Source organism: Tursiops truncatus, chromosome 11, assembly GCF_011762595.2.
Source record: "Tursiops truncatus isolate mTurTru1 chromosome 11, mTurTru1.mat.Y, whole genome shotgun sequence".
Taxonomy (NCBI): Eukaryota; Metazoa; Chordata; class Mammalia; order Artiodactyla; family Delphinidae; genus Tursiops; species Tursiops truncatus.
The window spans coordinates 102,021,768-102,045,949 of NC_047044.1; the positions used below are offsets into that span (position 1 = coordinate 102,021,768).

General features: G+C 45.9%; 1 long non-coding RNA gene across 1 annotated transcript; it reads right to left on the reverse strand.

Moving 5' to 3' along the window:
• Positions 1-300: 300 nt before the first annotated feature.
• LOC141275936 (uncharacterized) lies at positions 301-23,843 on the reverse strand. The gene is made up of 2 exons (XR_012324633.1): positions 18,616-23,843; positions 301-14,476 (listed from the first exon to the last, which is right to left on the reverse strand). It is a non-coding gene; the product is annotated as an uncharacterized lncRNA (long non-coding RNA).
• Between the last annotated feature and the right edge of the window lie 339 nt (positions 23,844-24,182).

Sequence of the window (24,182 nt, forward strand, 5' to 3'; positions counted from 1 at the left end):
CTCCCCCACGGGACAGCTCAACACTTGTCTAACTGTAAAAGCCAGGGGCTTCCGGCGGCATTCTCTGTCAACTGCCGTCCAATCGATCACCAGGTCCTGTTTCTTTAACCTCCAAAATGTCTCCAATATGCCCACTGCTTTTCAACTCTTCTGGTACAAGCCACCATCATCCCTCTGCTTGGACCCAGTAGACACCTAATCGAAGCCCTTACTCCCTCTTGAGTTCATCCTGTAGGAAGAGTGATGTCTGTTTTTCCTCTTTTTTATTGCGGTAAAATGTGCATAGCATACAACTTACCATTTTAACCATTAATTTTATTGTGGTAAAAAATACATAACATAAAATTTACCATCTTAACCATTTTTTTCTTTTTCTTTCTTCTTTTCTTTCTTTCTTTTTTTTTTTTTTTTGGCCACACTACATGGCTTGTGGGATCTTAGTTCCCCGACCAGGGATCGAACCCGGGCCCTCGGCCGTGAAAGCATGGAGCCCAGATCTCCATACCCACAAACCACATCTCCCCACCTCCTCCTCCCCAGCCCCTGGCAAGCACCATTCTTTCCGTTTCTAAGAATCTGACTGCTTTACACACCTCATGTTAAGTGGAATCATGCAGGGTTTGTCTTTTTGTGACAGGCTTATTTCACTTAGCATAATATCCTTAGGGTTCATCAAGTTGCAAAATATATGACAGAATTTCCTTCTTTTTTAAGTCTGAATAATAGTGCATTGTATGCACAGTCCACATTTTCTTTTCCCCCCAGTTTTATTGAAATATAATTGACATACAGCACTGTATAAGTTTAAGGTGTACAGCATAATGATTTGACTGGCATACATTGTGAAATGATGACCACGGTTTGTTTAGTTAACATCCATCATCTCATATAGATACAAGATTAAAAACATCCCCCCAAAAGGAAAGGAAAAATTTCCCTTGTGATGAGAACGCTCAGGGTTTTACTCTCTTATCAACTTTCCTGTGTACCACACAGCAGTGTTGACTATGGTCATCGCATCCCTAGGACTTATTTATCTTATAACTGGAAGTTTGTACCTTTTGACCACTTTCATACAATCCCCATCCCCACCTCCTGCACATGGTAACCACAAATCTGATTTCTTTTTCTATGAGTATGAGTTTAGTGGGGTTTTTTTCCTTTCCTTTTCTTTTTTAGATTCCACATATAAGTGAGATCCTACAGTTTTCGTCTTTCTCTGTCTTTTTCACTTAACATAATGCCTTCAGAGTCCATCCATGTTGTTGTAAATGGCACGATTTCCTCCTTTTTTTGGCTGAATGATATTCCATTATATCACATTTTCTTCATCCGTTCCTCCATTGATGGACATTTAGGTTACTTCCACCTCTTAGCTATTGTGAATAATGTTGCAATGAACATGGGTGTGCAAATATCTCTTTGAGATCCTGTTTTCAATTCCTTTGGGGTTTTGGTTTTTTGTTGTTGTTGTTTTTGGCCTTGTTGCACGGTTTGTGGGATCTTAGGTCACCAACCAGGGATTGAACCCTGGGCCCTTGGCAGTGAAAGTGTGGAGTCCTAACCACTGGACCGCCAGAGAATTCCCTCTATTCCTTTGGATATATACCCAGAAGTGGGACTGCTGGATCACATGGTAATTCTATTTTTAATGTTTAGAGGAAGCTCTATATTATGTTTTGCAGAGGCCGCACCATTTAATATTCTCACTGAGAGTGCACAAGTGTTCCTATTTGTCCACATCCTCACCAACACTTATTTTGGTTTGTTTTGTTGTTGTTTTGATAGTGGCCATCTCAATAGATGTGAAGTGATATCTATTAATAGATGTGTGGTTTTGATTTGTATTTCCCTGATGATTAGTGATGTTGAGTATCTTTCATTTGCTTGGGGGCCATTTGTATGTTTTCTCTGGGGAAATGTTTATTCAAATCCTTTGCCAAATTTTAAATTGGATTGTTGTTGTTGTTGAGTGGTAGGAGTTCTTTATATATTCTGAACATTAGCCCCTTATCAGATACGTGGTTTGCAAATTTTTTCTCCTACTCCTTAGGTTGCCTTTTCACTCTATTGATTGTTTCTTTCATTGCATGGACGTTTTTAAGTTTGATATAGTCCCATTTGTCTATTTTTTCTTTTGCTGCCTGTGCTTTTGGTGTCATATCAAAGAAATCACTGCCAAGTCCAGTGTTGTGAGGCTTTTCCCTATGTTTTCTTCTAAGGGTTTTATAGTTTCTGGTCTTACGGTTAGATTTTTAAATCCATTTTGAGTTAATTTTTGTATATAGTGTATGGTATGGGTCCAATTTCAATCTTTTGTGTGTGGATGCTTGGTTTTTCCAACACATTTGTTGCAGAAACCGTGCTTTTCCTATTGTGTATTCTTGGCATCCTTGCTGATGATCATTTGACCACATATGCACAGGTATATTTCTATGCTCTCTATTCTGTTCCATTGGTCTATGACACTCTTTATGTCAGTACCATACTATTTTGATAATTGTAGCTTTGTAACATAGTTTGAAATCAGGATGTGTGATCCCTACACCTTTGTTTTCCTTTCTCAAGATTGTTTTGGCTTTTCAGAGTCTTTTGAGATCATTTAAACAATTTTTAAGTGTACAATTCAGTGGCATTAAGTCCATTTACCATGTATGCAACCATCAACACTATGCATTTTCAGAATTTTTTCATCATTTCAAACTGAAACTCTGTACTCGTTAAACAATAACTCCCAATTTCCTGTCTCCCCACCCCCTGCTAACCACCAGTCTACTTTCTGTCTCTATGAATTTGTCTATTCTAGGTACCTCATATAAGTGGAATCATATAACGTGTGTCAGCTTATTTTACTTAGCATAGTGTTTTCAAGGTTCACTCATGTGACATGTTTCAGAATTCCTTCCTTTTTAAGGCTGAATATTAGTCCACTGTATGAATATACCACATTTTGTTTATCCATTTATCTGTTATGTACAAGAGTGATATTTTATAAACACAAATCATCATTCCTCTGCACCTTAAGATGCTTCCTAATGCTCTGTGGATAAAGTACAAGATCCTTCTGGCCCTACCTGATGGGACCTCTGCTGACCTCAGCAGTCTTATCTCTGCCATTCTCCCCACACCAGCTTTCATTTACTGCCTCAATAAGCCTCACACTTCCCTGCCTCAGACTTCCATGCACATTGTCTTCCCTCTGTGTGAGATACACTTCCTCCCTCCACTCACCCCACCTTTTGTGGCACGGACTCCTACTCAGCCCTCAGATCTCAGCTGAGCTGTCCCTCCTCCGGAAGCCTTCCCTGACCTCTCTGAGAAGGCTGCCTTGTGGCATCTGCATGCCAGGGGCACTGACCACAGTAGTAGTTAATTAGTTCATGTCCATATTCTTTGCTCATATTGTGAGAATTCATTCTTTTTTCTCCATACCATTGAAAGAGTTATTACTCCTTCAGCAGGGAGTGATGGGTGGAGAAAACAAGGCATTTGGAACAATGGTGATTGCAGTGTACATGAGCTCCCGTCTGGGAATGAAGCCCCTGCAGCAGAAGCTGTCACTGGAAACCCCATCTGCTGTCTCAGCCACAGCTTGTCGAGTTCGGGTCCAACACCCCCTCCCGCTGCACCCCTTCACCCATCTCTCCTTTCGCCCATGCTGCTGGGGGTTCTTTGTTTCCTGCCCACTAGCCACTTCCAATACAGGGTTTAGCTCGCACCTTCAACATGTTCAAGTCAACCTTTCAAGAAAGTATCTTTATAGCTCCATCCCAAACTGTGAGCCACTATTTCTAGAAATGTGTACTGTCTCATTCCTCTCTCAGCCTTAAAAAAGGACTGTGACCTTAGCTCAGAGGAAGCTCGATAGTTCAAATCAGTCCTCGTCAGGAAATATTTATTTAGCTTCTACTGTATGCTAGACATGGTGCTGGGCTCTGGGGGTACAAAAATAAACCAAAAATGGAAGTCTTTGCTTTGAGGCAGTCGAGTGATGGAAATGCACACATACACAGATACTTTCAATCTAATATGATTAAGGCTATACTATAGGTCCTGGGTCCAGGCTGGGAGTAAAGGAGCATTTCCTGGATGAGAAAGCCTCGAGCTGCCTTGAAGGGTAAGTAAATGTAATCAAGGTGAAGAAAGCTGGGAAGGGCACTCCAGAGGCTCTGAGCTGTCAAACAGCACAGTGAGCATGAGGGCTGGCTGCAAGCAGTGTGACTGCAGAACCCAAGGAATCAGTGACCAGTGGGAGGGAAGCCCGAAGAACCAGGAGGAGCCTGGCTGGAGGACCTTGAGGCCAAGCGAAGGAGCATAAACTCATCCTGTGGGAGGACGGCGAGCCACCGTAGTTTGTAAGCAGTGTCACAACATGGTCAGGTTTGAGTTTTAGACAGATCTGGCTATAGGGGGAATGAACTTTATGACAGGCTGCTAAGTGAGGAAAGTAAGACGCACAATAGTGCATGTAACATATGTCGACTTCACATAACGCACAACCTTAAAGGTCGAGAATCCTGTTTTATTTGGCACACAAAACTGAGGACTTAAGCCCAGGATGCAGCATCTCAGGTAACTCTGACAGGCTGCTCCAAAGAGGCAAGCGGGGAGCCAGGATATATAGGAGTTTTTACAACAAAGACCAGGTGGTCGGAACATCAAAAGATAACTGTTAATTGAAGAAAACCAGAATTCGCAAGTTGAAGGAATTTAGCACTTTTCTATGTATGGGAAGAGGCAGGAGTCTGGGCTCATTGAAATCATTCCTCTGATCTGCACCTCAGCTACCTGGGGCCAGCATCCTGTGCTTTCTCATCCTGAGTCTTCTCAGGGGGCACCGTCGGGGAGGCCGTAATGTGATGGCTTGGTGGCTGCAACATCCTTTGTTTACTGATATGGCAGGCAATATTTTTCACTCATGTATACTACCACTTGTGCTCATAAAACTTTATCCAGACATATAAGTACATGCGCTTGGACATGCATAGATTATCTCTGTGAGGATATTCAAGAAGCATTCGTTGTCTTGGGTAGGAGAGCTGGGTGGCTGGAGACAGAGATGAAAAGCAGACTTTCTGGTTTTCAGTGCACACACTTTTATCTTTTTATTACTTATTAAGAATGAATTTAGGCTTGCTTGGGAGTGGTCTGTAAAGGTGGTGACATAGGAGGCTCCTGAACTCCCCTCCTCCCGTGGATGCGCAAAATGAACAGCTACACATGGAGCAGTTCCCTCTGACAGTAACTTAAGAGCCAGCCGTTGACCCCCACCCTTCAGGGGGGCAAGAAAATATCTCCATCGAAAGGAGCAGGAAAGGCTGAAACACACTCTCACGGCAAATCCCACCCCCGAGAGCAGTGCCATGCAATCGGAGCGAACCCCAACTCCCAGCTCCTCCTTGAGGAGTGAAGAGCTTGGACCCCACATCTAGCACCCCAACGTTTATGACTTCCACCTGAGGAATGGGCCCCCAAAACATCTAGCTCCAATAGCCAACGGGGCTTGTGTTCATGGGACCCACAAGCCTGTAGCAAACAGAGAAGCATTTATCAAGGGCTCAGCGCAGAGGGAGCTGGCAAAACTTGCCCACCTCCCCGCCTCTGCCTGGGGCCCATCGGCACGCCGCAAAGCTGCTGCCTGCGGGGCAGGCGTCTAATCGGGCATGCGTCTAGGGGCTGAGTGCAATCCTCCCCAGAGACTGGGGAGGCCAGCAGACACGCCCCCTACCCTCTTTCTCCTGGCCGGACAAAATCAGCGTACCCCTGGAAGGAGCCTGGACACACGTCTGGTGCCCCAGCTTCTGTGACTGCTGTGGGGGGAGGGTGGGACCCCATATAATCTGACTGACAACCAATGGGGCTTGCATTTAGCAGCTCCATGGTACCGTGCAAGCAAAGAAGTTCTTAATGAGCTCAGAAGCACACCACCCATGGCTATACATCGGGGCCCACCTGAGAGGGAACAGGCAAAAATGCCCATTTCCCAGTTTCTCCCTGTAATGGCCTAGCTCCACACTTTCCCAGCTGCTACATGACAGTCTGGCTTCCAGCCAGCCTACATCTGGGTGCTGACTGTGATCATCACCTTTGAGACACTGATGGCCTTGGGAGTGTGAATGAAAAATGCTGCCTGGCCTGCGCCTGCCCTATCAGTAAACAAAGGATGTTGCTGCCGTCAAGCCACTGCAGCCACCCCCACGGTGCCCCCTGAGGGGACTCAGGATGAGAAAGCACAGGATGCTGGCCCCAGATGGCTGAGGTGCTGCAGCCACCCCCCCACGGTGCCCCCTGAGGAGATTCAGGATGAGAAAGCACAGGATGCTGGCCCCAGGTGGCTGAGGTGCAGATCAGAGGAATGATTTCAATGAGCCCAGACTCTTGCCTCTTCCCATACATAGAAAAGTGCTAAATTCCGTAACTTGAGATTTCTGGTTTTCTTTAATTAACAGTAATCTTTTGATGTTTCAACTACCTGGTCTTTGTTGCAAAACCCCCTATATATCCTGGTTCCTCCCTGACCTCTTCAGATCAGTCCCTCAGAGCTATTCTGAAAGGCTGCCTCCCAGGCTTGAAGTCCTCAGAAAGTCCACCAAATAAAACATAAGTCTCAACTTTTAGGTTGTGCATTTTTTCCGGTGGACAAGAGACACTAAGAACAAAGGATGTGTCTTGGACAACCACAGAGGTTTGAGAAACTGGCAGGAGCACCGGCCCGGCTGATTTATGAGGCCCATCTCCCCCACAAAACTACTGTTCCAAAACTGGGAGAAGTGGCTATTCTATTTAATGCACAGAAACCAACACAGAGAGTCAAGGAAAATGAAGAAACAGAGGAGAACATGTTCCAAACAAAAGAACAAGATAAAACTCTAGTAACAGATCTCAATGAAACAGAGATAAGTGACCTACCTGATACAGAGCTCAAAATAACAATCATAAAAATGCTCACAGAGGAACAGAACAATGCATGAACAAAGTGAGTATTTCCACAGAGATAGAAAATATTTTTAAAACACCAAGCAAATCACAGAGCTGAAGAATACAATAACAGGCTAGATCAGTTGGAAGAAAGGATCTGCAAACTAGAAGACAAGGCAGTGGAATTCATCCAATCAGAGGAGCAAAAAGAAAAAAGAATGAAAAACTGTGAAGATAGCTTAAGGGACTTATGGGAAACCATAAAGTGGGCCAAAACAAGCATTACAGAGGTCTCAGAAGCAAAAGAGAGAGATAAAGGGGCAAAAAGCTTATTGGGGGGGGAAGACAAACTGGGATTGGAATTGACATATCACACTACCACTACTATATATAAAATAGATAAGTAATAAGGACCTATAACTGATTCACTTTGCTATATACTTGAAACTAACCCAACATTGTAAATCAACTATACTCCAATAAAAATTAAAAATAGATAAAATAAAATGAAATTGCTAGAGTAATTTAAAAACAAAACAGACAAAAAACGAAAAGCTTATTCAAAGGTTTTCAACTGACTTCGCCCAGATCCATCAGAGGAATCCCTATCTACAGCAACTGCAGCCTTACAAAATGTATTTCTTAAATAATAAGACTTGAAAGTCGAAATTACACCTTGATCTGTGGGCTACAGGATGAATGCTGTGTTAGAAGGCAGGAAAACAACATTCATCTCGTAGTACACCTCCATCAGAGCTCCTGGGTGACCAGGTGCGTTGTCAATGAGAAGTAATATTGAGAGTAATCTCTTTTTCTGAGCAGTAGGTCTCAAGAGAGGGTTTAAAATATTCAGTAAACCTTGGTGTAAACAGAAGTGTTGCCACCCAGGCTTTGTTGTTCCATTTGTAGAGCACAGGCAGAGTAGATTTAGCATAATTCTTAGGGGCCCTAGGATTTTCAGGTGGTAAATGAGCATTGGCTTCAACTTCAAGTCACCAGCCACAATAGCCCCAACAAGAGAGTCTGCCTATCCTTTGAGGTTTTGAAGCCAAGCATTGACTTCTCCTCTCTAGCTATAAAAGTCCTGGATGGCATCTTCTTCCAAGAGAAGGCTGCTTTGTCTCCATTGAAAATCTGTTGTTCAGTGTAGCCACCTTCATGAATTCTTTTGGCTGGACCTTCTGGATAACTTGCTGCAGCTTCTGCATCAGCACTTGCTGCTTCCCCTTGCATTTTTATGTTATGGAGGCAGCTTCTTTCCTTAAACCTCATGGACCAACCTCTGCCAGCTTCAGACTTTGCTTCTGCAGCTTCTTCACGTGTCTCATACAACTAAAGAGCGTTAGAGCCTTGCTCTGGATTAGGCTTTGATTTAGGGAATGCTGTGGCTGGCTCAACCTTCTATCCAGACACTAAAACTCTCTCCGTAGCAGCAGATATCATATCGGCTGTTCCCCTTTCTCATCATCCTGTGTTCACCGGGGCAGCACTTTAATTTCCTCCAGAACTTTCCCTTTGCCCTCACAGCTTCGCTGACTGTTTGGCACAAGAGGTACAGCTTTTGGCCCATCTCGGCTTTCGACCTGCCTTCCTCACTAAGCTTCATCATTTTTAGCTTTTGATTTAAAGTGAGAGACGTAGAGAAAAAGAAGAGAAAAAATTAAAAAATAAAAATAAATAAATAAATAAAAATAAAGTGAGAGACGTGTGGCCCTTCCTTTCACTTGAACACTTAGAGGCCATTGCAGGGTTGTTAATTGGCCTAATTTCAATACTGTTGTGTTCCGGGGAATAGGAAGGCCCAAGGAGAGGAAAGGATATCAGGAAATGGCCAGTCAGTGGAGCAGTCAGAACACCCACAACATTTATCGATTAATTCACAGTCTCACATGAGTGCGGTTTACGGTGCCCCAAACAATTACAATAGTAACATCAAAGATCACAGATACCACAAAATATAATAATAATGAAAAAGTTTGAAATATTGTGAGAAGTACCAAAATGTGACACAGAGACACCAAGTGAGCAAATGCTGTTGGAGAAACGGAGCCAACAGACTTGCTCAACAAAGGGTTGCCACAAACCTTTCATTTGTAAAAAACACAACATCTGTAAAGTACAATAAAGTGAAGCACAAGGAATGCCTGTATAATTAAGTTGTCAATTAAAGAAAAGGAGAGAATTTTAAAAGCAGCAAAAGAGGGACTTCCCTGGTGGTCCAGTGGGTAAGACTCCACGCTCCCAACACAGGGGGCCCGGGTTCGATCCCTGGTCCAGGAACTGCATCCTGCATGTATGCTGCAACTAAGAGTTCGCACGCTGCAACTAAAGATCCTGTATACCACAATGAAGATCCCACGTGCTGTAACGAAGATCCTGCATGCCGCAACTAAGACCCAGGGCAGCCTAAATAAATAAAATATTAAAAATAAAATAAAAGCAGCAAAAGAAAAACAACTTGTACAAGGAATCTCCATAAGACTATCAGCAAAATTTTCAGCAGAAACTTTGTAGACCAGAAGTGAGTGGGGGACTTCCCTGTCGGTCCAGTGGTTAAGACTCCAAGCTCCCACTGTAGGGGGCGCAGGTTCGATCCCTGGTGGGGGAACTAAGATTCCACATGCCACACGGTGCGGCCAAAAGAAAAGTGAGTGGGATGATACATTCAAAGTTCTGAAGAGAAAACCCACCAACCAAGAATCTCTGTCTGGCAAGGCTATCCCTCAGAACTGAAGGAGAGACAAGCAAAGGCTGAAGGAATTGATCACTAGTGGCCTTACAAGAAATGCTAAAGGGAGTTGTTCAAGCTAAAAGGAAAGGATACTGACTAGTAACAGGAAGACATGTGAAAGTATAAAAGTCACTGGTAAAAGTAAATATATAACTAAATTCAGAATACACTAATGTTGCAACGGTTGTGGGGAAATCACTTATAATTGTAGTATTAAGGTTAAAAGTAAAGGTTATAGTATGAAAGGTATCTATAAATACAATAATTTGTTAATGGATAAACAATGTAAAAAAGAAATAAATTGTGACATCAAAAACATGAAATGTTGGGCAGGGCTGTAAAAATGTAGAACTTTTGTGTGTAGCTGAAGTTAAGTTGTTATCAGCTTAAAATAAACTTATAAATAGAAAATGTTCTGGAGAGGGTGTGGAGAACAGGGAACCCTCCTACACTGTTGGTAGGAATGTAAATTGGTGCAGCCACTATGGAAAACAGTATGGAGTTTCTCAAAAAATTAAAAATAGAACTGCCATATAATCCAGCAGTTCCACTCCTGGGTACATATCTGGAAAAAACGAAAACTCTAATTTGAAAAGACACATGCACCCAATGTTCACAGCAGCACTATTTACAATACCCAAGATATAAAAGCAACCCAAGTGCCCATCAACAAACAACTAGCTTAAGAAGATGTGGTATATACACACAATGGAATATTAGCCACAAAAAAGAATGAAATATTGCCCTTTCCAGCGACATGGATGGACCTAGAGAATATTATACTTAGTGAAATAAATCAGACAGAGAAAGACAAATACTACATAATATCACTTATATGTGGAGTTTAAAAAATAATACAAATGAGTCTATATGCAAAAGAGAAGGAGTCACAGACCGAAAACAAATTTATGGTTACCAAAGGCGGGGGAGGGGCAAACTAGGAGTATGGGATTAACAGATACAAACTACTATACATAAAATAGATAAGCAACAAGGATTTACTGTATAGCACAGAGAATTATACCCAATATCTTATAATAAAGTATAATGGAATATAATCTGTAAAAAAAAAAGAAACCAAACCACTATGCTGTACACCTGAAACACAATATTGTAATCAACTATACACCAACTAAAAATAAATAAATAAATAGAAAATGTTTTATATAAGTCTCATGGTAACCACAAAACAAAAACCTATAGTAGATACACAAAAGATAAAGAGAAAGGAATCAAAGCACACCACTACAGGAAACCATCAAATCACAAAGGAAGAGAGCAAGAGGAAAAAAGGAACAAACAAATTACAAAACAACCAGAAATCAATTAACAATATGTCAAAAGTAAATTCATACCTACCAATAATTACTTTAAATGTAAATGGACTAAATTATCTAACCAAAAGACATAGAGTGACTGAATGGATTAAAAAAACAAGACCCAACTCTTTGTTGCTTATAAGAGACTCACTTCAGATGGAAGGACACACACAGACTAAAGTGAAGGGATGGAAGAAAATTCTTCCACTGAAATTGGAAGAATTAATATTGTTAAAATGTCCATATGACCCAAGATGACCTACAGTTCAAAGCAATCCCTATCGGGGCTTCCCTGGTGGCACAGTGGTTGAGAGTCTGCCTGCTGATGCAGGGGACACAGGTTTGTACCCCGGTCCGGGAAGATCCCACATGCCACGGAGTGGCTGGGCCTGTGAGCCTGCACGTCCGGAGCCTGTGCTCTGCAGCGGGAGAGGCCACAACAGTGAGAGGCCTGCGTACCGCAAAAAAAAAGAAAAAAGAAAAAAAGAAATCCCTATCAAAATTCCAATGGCATTTGTCACAGAAATAGCAAAAACAATCCTAAAATTTGTACTGAACCACAAAGACCCCAAATAGCCAAAGCTATCTTGAGAAAGAATAACAAAACTGGAGGCATCACACTTCCTGATTTCAAACTATGTTAGAAAGCTATAGTAATCAAAATAGTATAATATTGGCAAAAAAAAAAAAAAAAACAGACACATAGATCAATGGAATAGAATAGAGAGCTCAGGGGAGTTCCTGGCAGTCCAGTGGTTAGGACTCCAAGCTTCCACTGCAGGGGGCACAAGTTCAATCCCAGATTGAGGAACTAAGATCCTGCATGCTTTGTGGCACGGCCAAAAAAAAAAAAAAAAGAGCCCAGAAACAAACCCACACATATATGGCCAATTAATTTATGACAAAGGAACCAAGAAAACATAGTCTCTTCAATAAATGTTGTTGGGAAAATTGGATACCCACGTGCAAAAGAATGAGACTGAACCACTATCTTACACCATACACAAAAATCAACTAAAAACGGATTAAAGGGACTTCCCTGGTGGCGTAGTGGTTAAGAGTCTGCTGGCCAATGCAGGGGACACAGGTTCAAGCCCTGGTCCAGGAAGATCCCACATGCCGCAGAGCAACTAAGCCCGTGCACCACAACTACTGAGCCTGAGCTCTAGAGTCCGAAAGACACAACTACTGAAGCTCGCACACCTAGAGTCCGTGCTCCCTAACAGGAGAAGTCACTGCAATGAGAAGCCCGCACCCTGCAATGAAGAGTAGCCCCTGCTCACCTCAACTAGAGAAAAGCCTGCACACAGTAGCAAAGACCCAATGCAGCCATAAATAAATAAATAAATAAATAAAATAACAAAACCAAAAAAAATATTCTGCACAGCAAAGGAAACCAACAGCAAAATGAAAAGACAACCTAATGAATGGGAGGAAATATTTGCAACTCGTATATCTGACAATGGGTTAATATCCAAAATTTATAAAGAACTCATATAACTCAATAGCAAAACAAATAAACAAATAAACAAAAGCAGTCTGATTTTTAAATGGACAGAAGAAATGAATAGATATTTTTCCAAAGAAGACACACAAATGGCCAGTACGAATGGTACATGAAAAGGTGCTAAACATCACTAATCATCAGGGAAATGCAAATGAAAACCACAATGAGACACCACCTCTTACCTATCGGAATGCCATCATCAAAAAGACAAGAGACAACAAGTGCTGACGAGAAGACAGAGAAAAGGAAACGCTTGTGCAACTTTGGTGGGAATATAAATTGGTGCCGACACTACGGAGGATCCTTAAAATATTAAAAAAACAACCACTCTATGATCCAAAAACTCCACTTCTGCGTATATATTCAAAGCAAATGGAAACAGGACCTTGAAGAAATATCTGCACTCCCATGTTTATTGCATTATTCAATAGCCAAGACATGGGAACAACTTAAATGTCTGTCTTTGGATGAATGGATACAGAAAATGTAAATATATATATAGTATATAATTATTGTGTATTATTATGTATATAATGGAATATTATTCAGCCATAAAAAGAAGGAATTCTTGCCATTTGCAACAGTATGGATGGATCTTGAAGGCATTACCCTGTGTAAAATAGAGAAAGACAAACACTGCATGATATCACTTATATGTGGAATCTAAATAAACTGAACTCATAGAAATAGAGGCTAGAATGTTGGTTACCAGGGGTTGGGGGGTGAGGGAAATGGGGATATGTTAGTCAAAGAGTATAAACTTCTGATTGTAAGATAAGTTCTGAGGATTTAATGTACAGCACAATGATTATAGTTAATAAACTGTATCATATAGTTTAAAGTTGCTAAGATAGTAGATCTTAAATGTCCTCACTACAAAAAATAAATTGTAATTATGTGACAGGATAGAGCTGTTAGCTAATGCTATGGTGGTCATCATTTTGCAATGTACAAGTGTATCAAATCAACACAGTTGTACAAGGGAGGTCTGCTCTTTTGTCCTCACACCCCTTCTACTTCCTACTCCTGGGAACATGATGTGATGACTGGAGTTCCAGTAACCATTATGTGACCATGAGGCAATCTTTTTTTTTTTTTTTTTTTTTTTTTTGGCGATACGCAGGCCTTTCACTGTTGTGGCCTCTCCTGTTGTGGAGCACAGGCTCCGGACGTGCAGGTCCAGCGGCCATGGCTCACGGGCTCAGCCGCTCCACAGCATGTGGGATCTTCCTGGACCAGGGCACGAACCCGTGTCCCCTGCATCGGCAGGTGGACTCTCAACCACTTTGCCACCAGGGAAGCCCCATGAGGCAATCTTGAAGATGGACACCATGCAGTAAGAATGGCAGAGCAGAATGACAGAAGAGGCCTCAGTCTCTGATTACCACAGGGACACTCTATCAGCCCAGTCGGCCTAGCTCCAATTTTCTTTTACATAAGAGACAAGTGAACTCCTGTCGTGTTTGAGTCACTATTACTTCAGGCTTCTGTTTCTAGTAAACCTAACTTATTCCTAAATGATAGAGATCCTTTTCCAAAGATATTTAAAGGATTGAAAAGCAATACTCGAGAGCAGGAGTCGGCTAACTTTTCTGGTAAAAGGCCAGATAGTAAATGTTGCAGGCTTTGGGAGGCATATGGTCTCTGTCACAATACTCGACTCTGAGGTTGCAGCATGAAGGCAGCCACAGAGAACGTGGGAATGAACAAGCATGGCTGTGTTCCAATAAAGCTTTATTTATGGACAGTGAAATTGAATTTCACATAATTTCCCGTGTCATGAAAGATTCTGCTTTTTTTGTTGTTGTTGTTGTTTCAGTACGCGGGCCTCTCACTGCTGTGGCCTCTCCCGTTGCGGAGCACAGGCTCCGGACGTGCGGGCCCAGCCGCTCCGCGGCATCCTCCTGAACCGGAGCACAAACCCGCGTGCCCTGCATCGGCAGGCGGACGCCCAATCACTGCGCCACCAGGGAAGCCCTGCTTTTGTTTTTTTTCAACCGTCTAAAAATTATAAAAACCATCCTTAGCTCAAAGATTGCACAAAAACAGGATTTGGTCCCCAGGCTATAGTTTGCCACCCCTGCTGTACAGGATACAATTCCAGCAAATAAACCAAGGAATAAACATCATAAGTCTTTATTCTATATCTGTTAGCTATCTGCAAGCTTCTGTATGTTTTGAAACCTTCTTGGATGTACCAGAATTGGGCCTTAAAATAATTAGATTTGTTTTTCAACAACATATCAAAAATTACACATGTAGATGAATGCTTCCTTCCCAGTGATGACCTTGGGAAGTAAGGGACCAACCCTGGCGATGCTGATTACAGTATTATGTGAAATTTATTTTTTTTCCTTTTTGGCGTGCCACGCGGCTTGCGGAACCTTAGTTCCCTGACCGGGGATTGAACCGGGGCCCTTGCCAGCGAAAGTGCAGAGTCCTAACCACTGGACCACCAGGGAATTCCCCTACTATGTGAAACTTTATTTGAATTCTTTAGACTTGGCCTGTTTAAGAAAATCAACCATCTCACTTCATAACCACACTTTGTAAGACCAACTTCCTGTTGGCTGCTCAAGGAGCTGAGCCAGTAGGGACCAGTCTGAGGCAGCGTGGGCAGCAAGAGGCTGGCCCGGGACCCTTGGCCACATTAGCTGCCGTGCCTGCAGTCACTGATAAAGGCCATTCGTGGAATAAACACGCAGAAACGGTAGAGCAGTGGTCAGGGTTTTGTGGGAAAGGCAGAGGGGGAAACTTACTATTAGGAGCTGGAGAAACATGAGGGTGGTTTTTTTTTTTTAAAAAAAAAACAAAAAACAATGGTTGTGTTAAGTCTGATCATAGCAGTAACTGCGGACGGGAAAGTGCAGCCTTAGCGGATAAGAGGAGAACAGAGCTCATGAGTTCATACTGAAGAGAGGGCGGTGAGGACACACGTGATCAAACTTTACAGTAGTACAGAAAAGCCAGGGGTGTGTGTGTGTGTGTGTAAATTGCCAGAGACACTGACACTCTCTGGAAAGAAATTAAACTGCTTATCCAACATCAGGTGCACAAGTGACTGGCTTGGTAAGAATGTTGATTTTCCTTTCGGGAGGTGTGATCGCAAACACACACATCCTCTGTGTGTGTGTGTGTGTGTGTGTGTGCGCGCGCGCGCGCGCGCGCGCTCCGCAAGTGCAGACGGGGATGTGGATGGAAGCCGTGTGCGGAGGGCAGAGGCTGGCTTGGGTGTGCACAGTCTGGAAGTGGAGTGAGAGGGGTCTGCCGTGTAACCGCGGGAAGGGGCAGGGAGAGACGTTTCGCAGGGCTCTAGTCCGCCCGTAGAGACTGTTTGCTCACAGGCGCAAGGTTAGGGCGGGCGCTCTCGGCCTCCCTCTCTCCCTCACTCTCTTCTCCCGGCAGCTGTGCAAAGATTTAACACGTGACCCTGAAAGCACAACGCTGCAGCCTCTGAGTGCGCCAAGAGAAGGGCAGGGAAACAAAGGCCACAGCCAGCCGCCAGGAGCCCCCGTCCCCGCAGCGACACAGAAGAATAGTCGCAGGACTCCTTTCACCGTCACCCTCCCCCAGGACCTCCCGCCTCCCTCGTCAGCCCAGCCCCCAGCCCTGGCGCTGAAGCACCAGGCCCAGGACGCCAGCGCTCCTCCTCGTCTCCCTGGAGGGAGCCGGGGCTGCTCCTGCTGGGCGGGTGGGATTCCCGGGGAGCTGGGCGGGGGCGATGCTGGGAGTTCAAGAAGCACTGAGGACGTGAACCGCAGGCCAGCTCAGCACAACTCAGACCACATCGGCCGTATCCCCACGCCTCGGCGCGACGCTTCTCCTGCCCCTGGGCCACGATTCTGCCAGGAGGCCTCCAGGAGAAAGCAGACCCACCTCTCCCCTCGTTACCCGCTCTCTCTCTTCACTTCTTCAGACGCACTCCTTCCGTCCCTCCCTCCTTCTTTCTACTGCAGGCCCTACACTTCGACCTTTGCCTGGACGATTACCACACCCACTACACACTTCTTATATTACCCTAAACCAGACATTTCTACTTCCCCAGGGCTTGATTTTTTTAAACACTCACTTCCACCTACTCTTTCTCTCAAGGATAAAATGGGGTTAAAGGACTTCCCTGGTGGCACAGGGGTTGGGAATCCGCCTGCCAATGCAGGGGACATGGGTTCAAGCCCTGGTCCAGGATGATCCCACACGCCGCAGAGCGACGAGGCCCGTGTGCGACAACTACTAAGCCTGCGCTCTAGAGCTCGCAAACCACAACTACTGAGCCCACGTGCCACAACTACTGAAGCCCACATGCCTAGAGCCTGTGCTGCGCAGCAAAGAGAAGCCACTGCAATGAGAAGCCTGCGCCCGCAACAACGAGTAGCCCCCGGTTGCCGCAACTAGAGAAAGCCAGTGCGCAGCAATGAAGACCCAACACAGCCAAAAAAATTAATTAAATAAATAAATAAAATTTAAAAACTATAAAAAATGGGGTTAAAAAAGGAACTAAAAAAAATGAAGAAAAAGCACTATAAAAAATCACTACATATATAGAGGGACAGATGTCACGCATCCTACTGATGTGTGTGAAAAGGACAGTTGTTAACTATGAAAAATATTGTCAGTATTAAATGGATGATTTTTAAGCTGGAAAATTGAGCTTTTGCCTTTTTCTAAGACATCCATCTTCCAGCCTCTACTACTTGTCAAATATCACCAATACTCAGTAAAAATGTCAGGGTTTTACTGACAATTTTTTTTTGGCTGTCATGTTCTTTCTAGATGATAAGCTGAACCAACATCAAAATTATTTTTGTGTGCTTTTCTGCAGTGTCAAATTTGGTCACAATCCCTCAACTCTTTTTTTTTTTGCGTTACGCGGGCCTCTCACTGCCGTGGCCTCTCCCGTTGCAGAGCACAGGCTCCGGACGCGCAGTCTCAGCGGCCATGGCTCACGGGCCCAGCCACTCCGCGGCATGTGGGATCTTCCCGGACCAGGGCACAAACCCGTGTCCCCTGCATCGGCAGGCGGACTCTCAACCACTGCGCCACCAGGGAAGCCCCCTCAACTCTTAAATGTTCTCATGGCATCTACAGATGAACCTGAGATGCTGTGGGGCTGAGTGGAAACAAAGATCTCCATCTTGCTTGCACCTTGCTGTGAGCCCTTGGGCGAGAGCCGATTTCCTCATCTGTCACCTGATACTCAAAGCTCCGGTGTCTCCCCAAGTCTGTGAATCTGTCTACTAAAGATTTGGTAAGTCTTTCCCAGATGAACACAGAATTAATCCATTGAAAACCTTGCTGGCTGCCATTTTGCTTCAAGATGGTAACTTGCCTTCACAAATGGAAAGTAAGCGTTCCATTCCTGGCCAGTAAGCATTCTGACCAGGTAGCATTTAGGAGGGCTTCCAAGTGGGTCAAAATCAGATAATCGTTTGCAGAAGGGAAAAGTTACAGACATGAACCTGAAGGGCTGACTCACAGAGTTTAGATGGAGACCCTTCTTCAGAAGGCTGGTCACTCTGCTGATCCCCTCACAGAAAAGGGGGCTCAGCAAGTCCTGGGTCTCCCCATAACGCCTTTATTAACCCTTACAGTACTTTCTGACAAGGAACACTGATTCCAGTGTGAAGTGGTACTAAGAGCATGTATGTGATGTCTTAAATTCTCCTGAAATCCGATCCCCATCCTAGGTGCCTGCTCTACCTAGAGTCATGCCTCACGTTCGTTTCTTCCAGGACTGGGTGCAGGTGTAGGGAAGTAGAAACACGCTAACAAGAAAAATGAACGACAGGGGTCCTTCGCTCTAGGACCTGAGAATATTTGATAAATACAGCGCTCTCAGCCCCAGCATGGGCTGCGGCATTTACAAATCCGGGGAGCAGATGGCAGAGCCAGGACCTCCCAGAGGGGCAGGCGCCCGCTCTCGGGATGGTTTTTATCCCTCACTTCTTTGGATTCCTGTGGGGTCTGAAGCAATTCCCTTGACCCTCTTAGAACCCACTCTTCTTCCGAGGCAATTGGTTCCTTGTGTGCAAAGGCAAACAGAAGGCCTTTCTGCCCTCCTCCCTTCCCGAGCTGGGCGGTCACTGCGTGTTCTCAGATCAGGCTGCTCCCACCCGCTCATCTCCCCCCTCCCCTCCACTCACCTCCCTTCTCAACTCTCCAACCTGGTCCGTCTTATTACATCGCCTTGCATGGATCCCCTGCTTGTCCTCCCTCATATTCCAGGTGTTTCATCGCTTCATTTTCATGGGGTTTTTTAATCCACTCTTGTTTCTTGCTACCACCCCTCGGCCTAAGACGTCACCTTGAGGGCACTGGCAGAGATGGCAAGGAAGGCAGCATGTAGAGTGAGGAAGGTGGCCAGGTGCAGCTTCACAGGTGAGGCCCCGCGTGCAGACCCACAGAAGCCTCACGGGCCTCTCTCCTTCCAGTTCACAAATCAGGGCAAATGAGATCCGGGTCCCCTATGAACCTATCTTCCTCATAGGCTGTGACACCTTCTCTACTCTGAGCGAGTCACAAACATCAGGAGGATGCAGGCAGGATAACCGGAGTCATCTGACTTCCAAGAGATCTGATAGACAGCAACGGCCCAAGATGAGGTCAGACCACAGAGGTGCAGGTTCTGAAGTGGCCTGGCCTGGGCCTAAGCCTTTCGGGAGGTGACGCTAGGAGGCCCTGTGCCGCCCCAGGGTCTGGAGGTGTGGACGGTGGGCTGCACCGTGTGCAATTAGGTGTATTTTACTTTATAGGGCATTACTGGGAAAACTTCCCAAACATTCAGTTTTATCCTGGATGGGCTGCGGGTGGCTGAGTGGGGCGATAAGGGATGGAGACGGGGAGAGTGGACCAGAAGAGCCCTGTCCCTTAGAGAGTCTGGAGAAGCCTCGGCAGCAGCATGATGGCAGAGAGCCACAGCTCCAGGAAAGGGAGAGCAGGAGACAGGATTTGAGTTGCCTTTTAGGGAAGCAGCCTTACCAGCAATTCCAGTTTAAAAAATAACTTTGCCAGCGCAGATCAAGTCTTGGCTCCTCCTGCCTGGAACACACTGAGGGGCACATCTTGGGGTTTAGCCGTGAGTTTCTCCCGCCCCTCCTAAGCCCGTTTACAGGAGGCAGTAGAGGCTCGTGGGGACCCTTTGCTGGGGGAGGTCCCAGGGCCTCAGAGGAAGTCTGGCCTCAGAGCTGGACGAGGTTGACAATTCTTGATAACAAAACAGACTGTTCCATGGTGCAGCAACAGGAAGAATTGGGTCCCAACGCCAGGGGAGAAGGATGTGGCTGCACTTCAAGTGTGACCTTTCTGGTTATCTTCCTGCCAGAATCTTTCCCAGTTTGCTCTCCACCACATGCACTGCAAATGATGGTGTCAGGGAGAGGAGAGCCAGTTAAGACGGAAGGAGACCTTTTCTTGTTTCAGAAGGCACACTCCCCACCCAACCACACCCCCAAAGGAAACCTAGCAGAAGCCCGCTGTAGGCTTCTGCTACTGTTTCTACTGATGACGTCAGGTGGGCCCTCAGACAAAGCAGGTGAGTCAGCTGTACCTTATTAGAGCCGTCTTGCGGAATATTTATGACGGACGGTTCAGAGGTCCAGGGATGACAGGCAGCAGCGGCCTCCGGCTTGGGGGTGGCTGAGTGAGTTCCGAGCTCGTATCCACTTCCCCTGGGAGGCCATCCTTACGGGCCCGGCACACACACATTCCATTACCCTGAATTTGGCAGCACGGTTTTCTGTGGTTTGGTCTTTTGGCTCCAGATTGAACTACATTTGTCCTCCAGTTATTTCTTTTCACCTAAAACCTTTCTCTTCATCCAGACTGCACGAACCTTGTCCCCCTCTTCACCCCCTTTACGAGCATGCAGCCCAGCACCAGACACACAGCAGCTACTCACCAAACACCTGCTCAGCTGAGAATAAATACCTGGAACGGGCAGCACACCAGCCTTGTGCTGCGTGAGGCTGTTTGAGATGCTCGTGCTTCTCCCACCTGCCAGGCTCTGCCCTCCTAGTGAGCCCATCCTCCGCCTCTGCAGAAACCATCTCATACTCCTGACCCTCACTCTGAGTCTCCCTTCCCTGCCCTTCACACCAGATGAGGCCCCTGCCCCATGCTTCGTGGAGAAAACGGTGTGGTCAGAGGAGAGCCGTCACCTCCCACCGCCGCCCCTGCGTCCGGATGCATCTGTGCCACGTGGGCGGGGGTCCCAGCTTCAGCTGCACACGTGCCCCTGTTCTATCTGAGGTCAGCCTTCTACCGGGACTCCGGGAACCATCCCGTGTTTCCACAAGCTCTTCACCTTGCTTCTTCCCTTTCTCTCACAAATTTTCAATTATTTGCCCCTTCTCCTCCCCTCATTATTTGCAATTAAAAAGAAAAAATTGCCTTAATATTAATACTAAACACGTCTATCTTGCTGCTGACTGTGTGCCAGGAACTCTCCTAACCACTGCATACATATTAACTCATTTACTCTTCACGCCAACCCTATAATGTAGTCAGTGCTACTGTATTTCAAAATGAGGAAACTGAGGCATAAGTCTCACCAAACTCTCTTGGAGTCCAAGAGAGAATAAGAGCAGGCATCTCAGACTTAACTGAGTGGACTGCTTCCCACTCCAAACCCACTGATTTCCTTGTCGTCTCCATCTTATTGAGTGAAACCACTATTTACTCTGTTGCTCAGGACAAAACCTACGAGTCATCCTTAACTCTGCTTTCTCTATGAATACCCCTCTCCGTTTCACCTTCAAAATGCATTGCATGAAGTACCACAGCTAACTACTTCACCACCTCCACCACATCTAAACCACGGCTCTCTCTGTTCCTCAGACCACGGTCCCTATCTTCCCATCTCCATTCTTGGCCCCCTCTGGCCGGGTCCGTCCTCCATATGAGCCCTAGTGATCTTTCTAAAATAGACAGATACTGCATCATAGCGCTCTTCCCCTAAAAATTCTCCAGACTTCAAATCCCTGCCCGTGTCCTACCAGGCCCTACAAAACTGGCCCTGTCTGCATTTGTGGGCACCTGCCCCTTCTCCCGTGGTCTACAGGATACTGCCCTACTGGCCTTCTGTATGTCGTCTCAACATGCCGAGTACTTTCCTGACTCAGAGACTTTCCCTCCATGGAAACACTCACCCTGGGACTCGGTGGCCTCCTCACCTTCCAGGTGGCAACACCTGCTCAGACAGGCCTGCCCTACCTCCTGAGCTAGTGGGCCCCTCCCATCACCCAGCCTCACCTCCTGAGCTAGTGGGCCCCTCCCATCACCCCGCCTCACCTCCTGAGCTAATGGGCCCCTCCCATCACCCCGCCTCGCTTCATGTTCTGTCCCCAAGCACGTGTCAGCATGGGAAATTACCTGGCGTAATCACTGTGTTGTCTGTCTCCCGCTGCCCCCATTTCCCACCCCTGCTCCAAGTGGAAGTTCCTCGAGGTGGGGACCTGCCCCGTTCACTGCCACAGTCCCAGCCTGGAATGCGGCTTGGCCCCTAGCGGGGTGGACATCTGGAGGGATTCCAGCTCCCCTCCTGCTCTGGTCCCACACAGTGACCCCTGCAGAGACGAAGGGGTCCCTGGGAAGCCTCTCTCGCCCCTAGATCTGCGTCCAGGGCCACATGCTTCCTCTTGTGTTTGACCCCATTTGCAGGGTATGGAGAAGCCGCCAGCCTGTTTGTTGCTGGGCGTCGGGGCCAGCACGTCAGTGAAAATACAGGCCACAGTCCAGATCGATGGCATCACGTCTTAATGACTCCAGCTGCATTTAATTAAAACTGAGCCTGCTTGCTGGAACCCAGGCCTTGTGGCCAGTAGTCTGAGTTCTGCCTCAGTTTTGTTCTCCTCCAATCTTCAATTAAGGGAGCAACAAAAGATCCCTATCATGAGCCATGTGTGGTGATCTCATCAGCTAAGACAAATATTTTTTTTCTGGTTATATTTATAGAAACCTTTCTTGTTTCCTTGGACAACCCTAGCTGGGGTTATCTTGTTTACTTTCTCTTTGTCCAGATCTGCATCTGTCGGGGGGCAGCTTTTTATCTGCTGCTCTTTGCTGCCTTGGATTTCTAATTCCTCTGTTTTTCTTCTCATCTTTCATCTTTGGGGCTCTTTTAAAATCAGACAGTTTGGAATTTCCAGTTACCAAGGCAGTAACTAGAATTAAAAAAAAAAAAAAGACACCATTGGCTCTGGTGAGCACTTGGCGATGGTTTTTCTTAGCAGTGTCTTGTTGCCTCTAGGGAGGGGGCCTTGGTACTCCTTCCCCCTTTCTGCCAGTCACGTGTTCCATGGTGCCAGGCCCTCCCTTCAGCCGCCACAGGGTGGAGAGTGCAGCCCATCCCTGCAGCCCTGTGAACTAACACCTCTGCGTCCGCAGTGAACCCATGTCGCCTGGGAATCTACATGCCCAGCAACATTCTGTCCTGCTCAGGGGCTGTTACCCTGGGTCCTGTCAGGGCTGGAAGAACGAGACCCTGGGAGCCGGGGAGGCTGCGCGGGCTGAATCCTGGCCCTGCAGTCTAGGATGCAGGGGGCAGCATGGTCGGACCGGCCAAGCAGCTCTGCCCAAGGAGCTTGGCTCAGGTGCCGCAACTTCTTAGCCAAACTCGCGTTTCCCTTGTGGGTGGTGGCTTCTCCAGACGCATGCTCACGGGCGCTGTTGCCCCCAAGCAGGGGGACTGGTTCTCAGGTTAGGGTCTGAAAAACACCTTAGTATTTTTATGTATAAAGCACTGATATTCACACCACACACAAACAGATATACAGTGTATCTATGGTATTAAAATTTCTTTGGGGGAGTGTCAATCAGAAAAAAGATACTAAAAAACACTCTTTAAGATGTGATAATAACAAAATGGTTGAACAACATCGCCTTAATCTTAGCTCTTGCCTTCCTCTCTCCTGATCAAAACTTTGCTTTCAGCAAAGAATCTAAGACATAACTTAATGTCTGATAAAAGTTTATAAAATAGCATCTCTCATGGGGATATTTGCCCACTAATAGCCCTGGCAACGCCTTACAGTAAAAAGGAATGAAGCTCTAGTCGTGGAGTTGTAGGCTGGGGCGAGCAGGACGATGCTGCTTTGTGAGAAACTTGGATTTATTGACTATCTTTTTACATAAAAAATTCGGACATTGGGCTTCCCTGGTGGCGCAGTGGTTAAAAGTCCGCCTGCCGATGCAGGGGACGCAGGTTCGTGCCCCAGTCCGGGAAGATCCCACATGCCGCGGAGCGGCTGGGCCCGTGAGCCATGGTCGCTGAGCCTGCGCATCCGGAGCCTGTGCTCCGCAACGGGAGAGGCCACAACAGTGAGAGGCCCGCGTACTGCAAAAAAAAAAAAAAAAAAAAAAAAAAAAAAAAAAATTCGGACACATTGTCCACCAAAAGATCTTTTTTATAATTGATTTTAGATGTAAGAAGCTTCTTCTTAGGTATAATTCAGAAATAGAAATGTTGCAACTTCTAGGGTCATTTAATGTTGTTTCTGAAGTCAGGATAATTCTGAAAACTCCAGGACTTGTGATTACATAGACCAGGACCTTCTCAATGTCCCTGAAATCAGAGCTTCAGGCTTTGGTCACTTTTCCTTTGCAAAAGACAGTTATCAGTACTTAACTGACCTAGACAGAGGGGAGAGCGGCCGTGGTGCCTGTGCAGGAGGAGGGAGGGCTTTCTGCCGCCTTGGTTGATCTTTTTGTACTT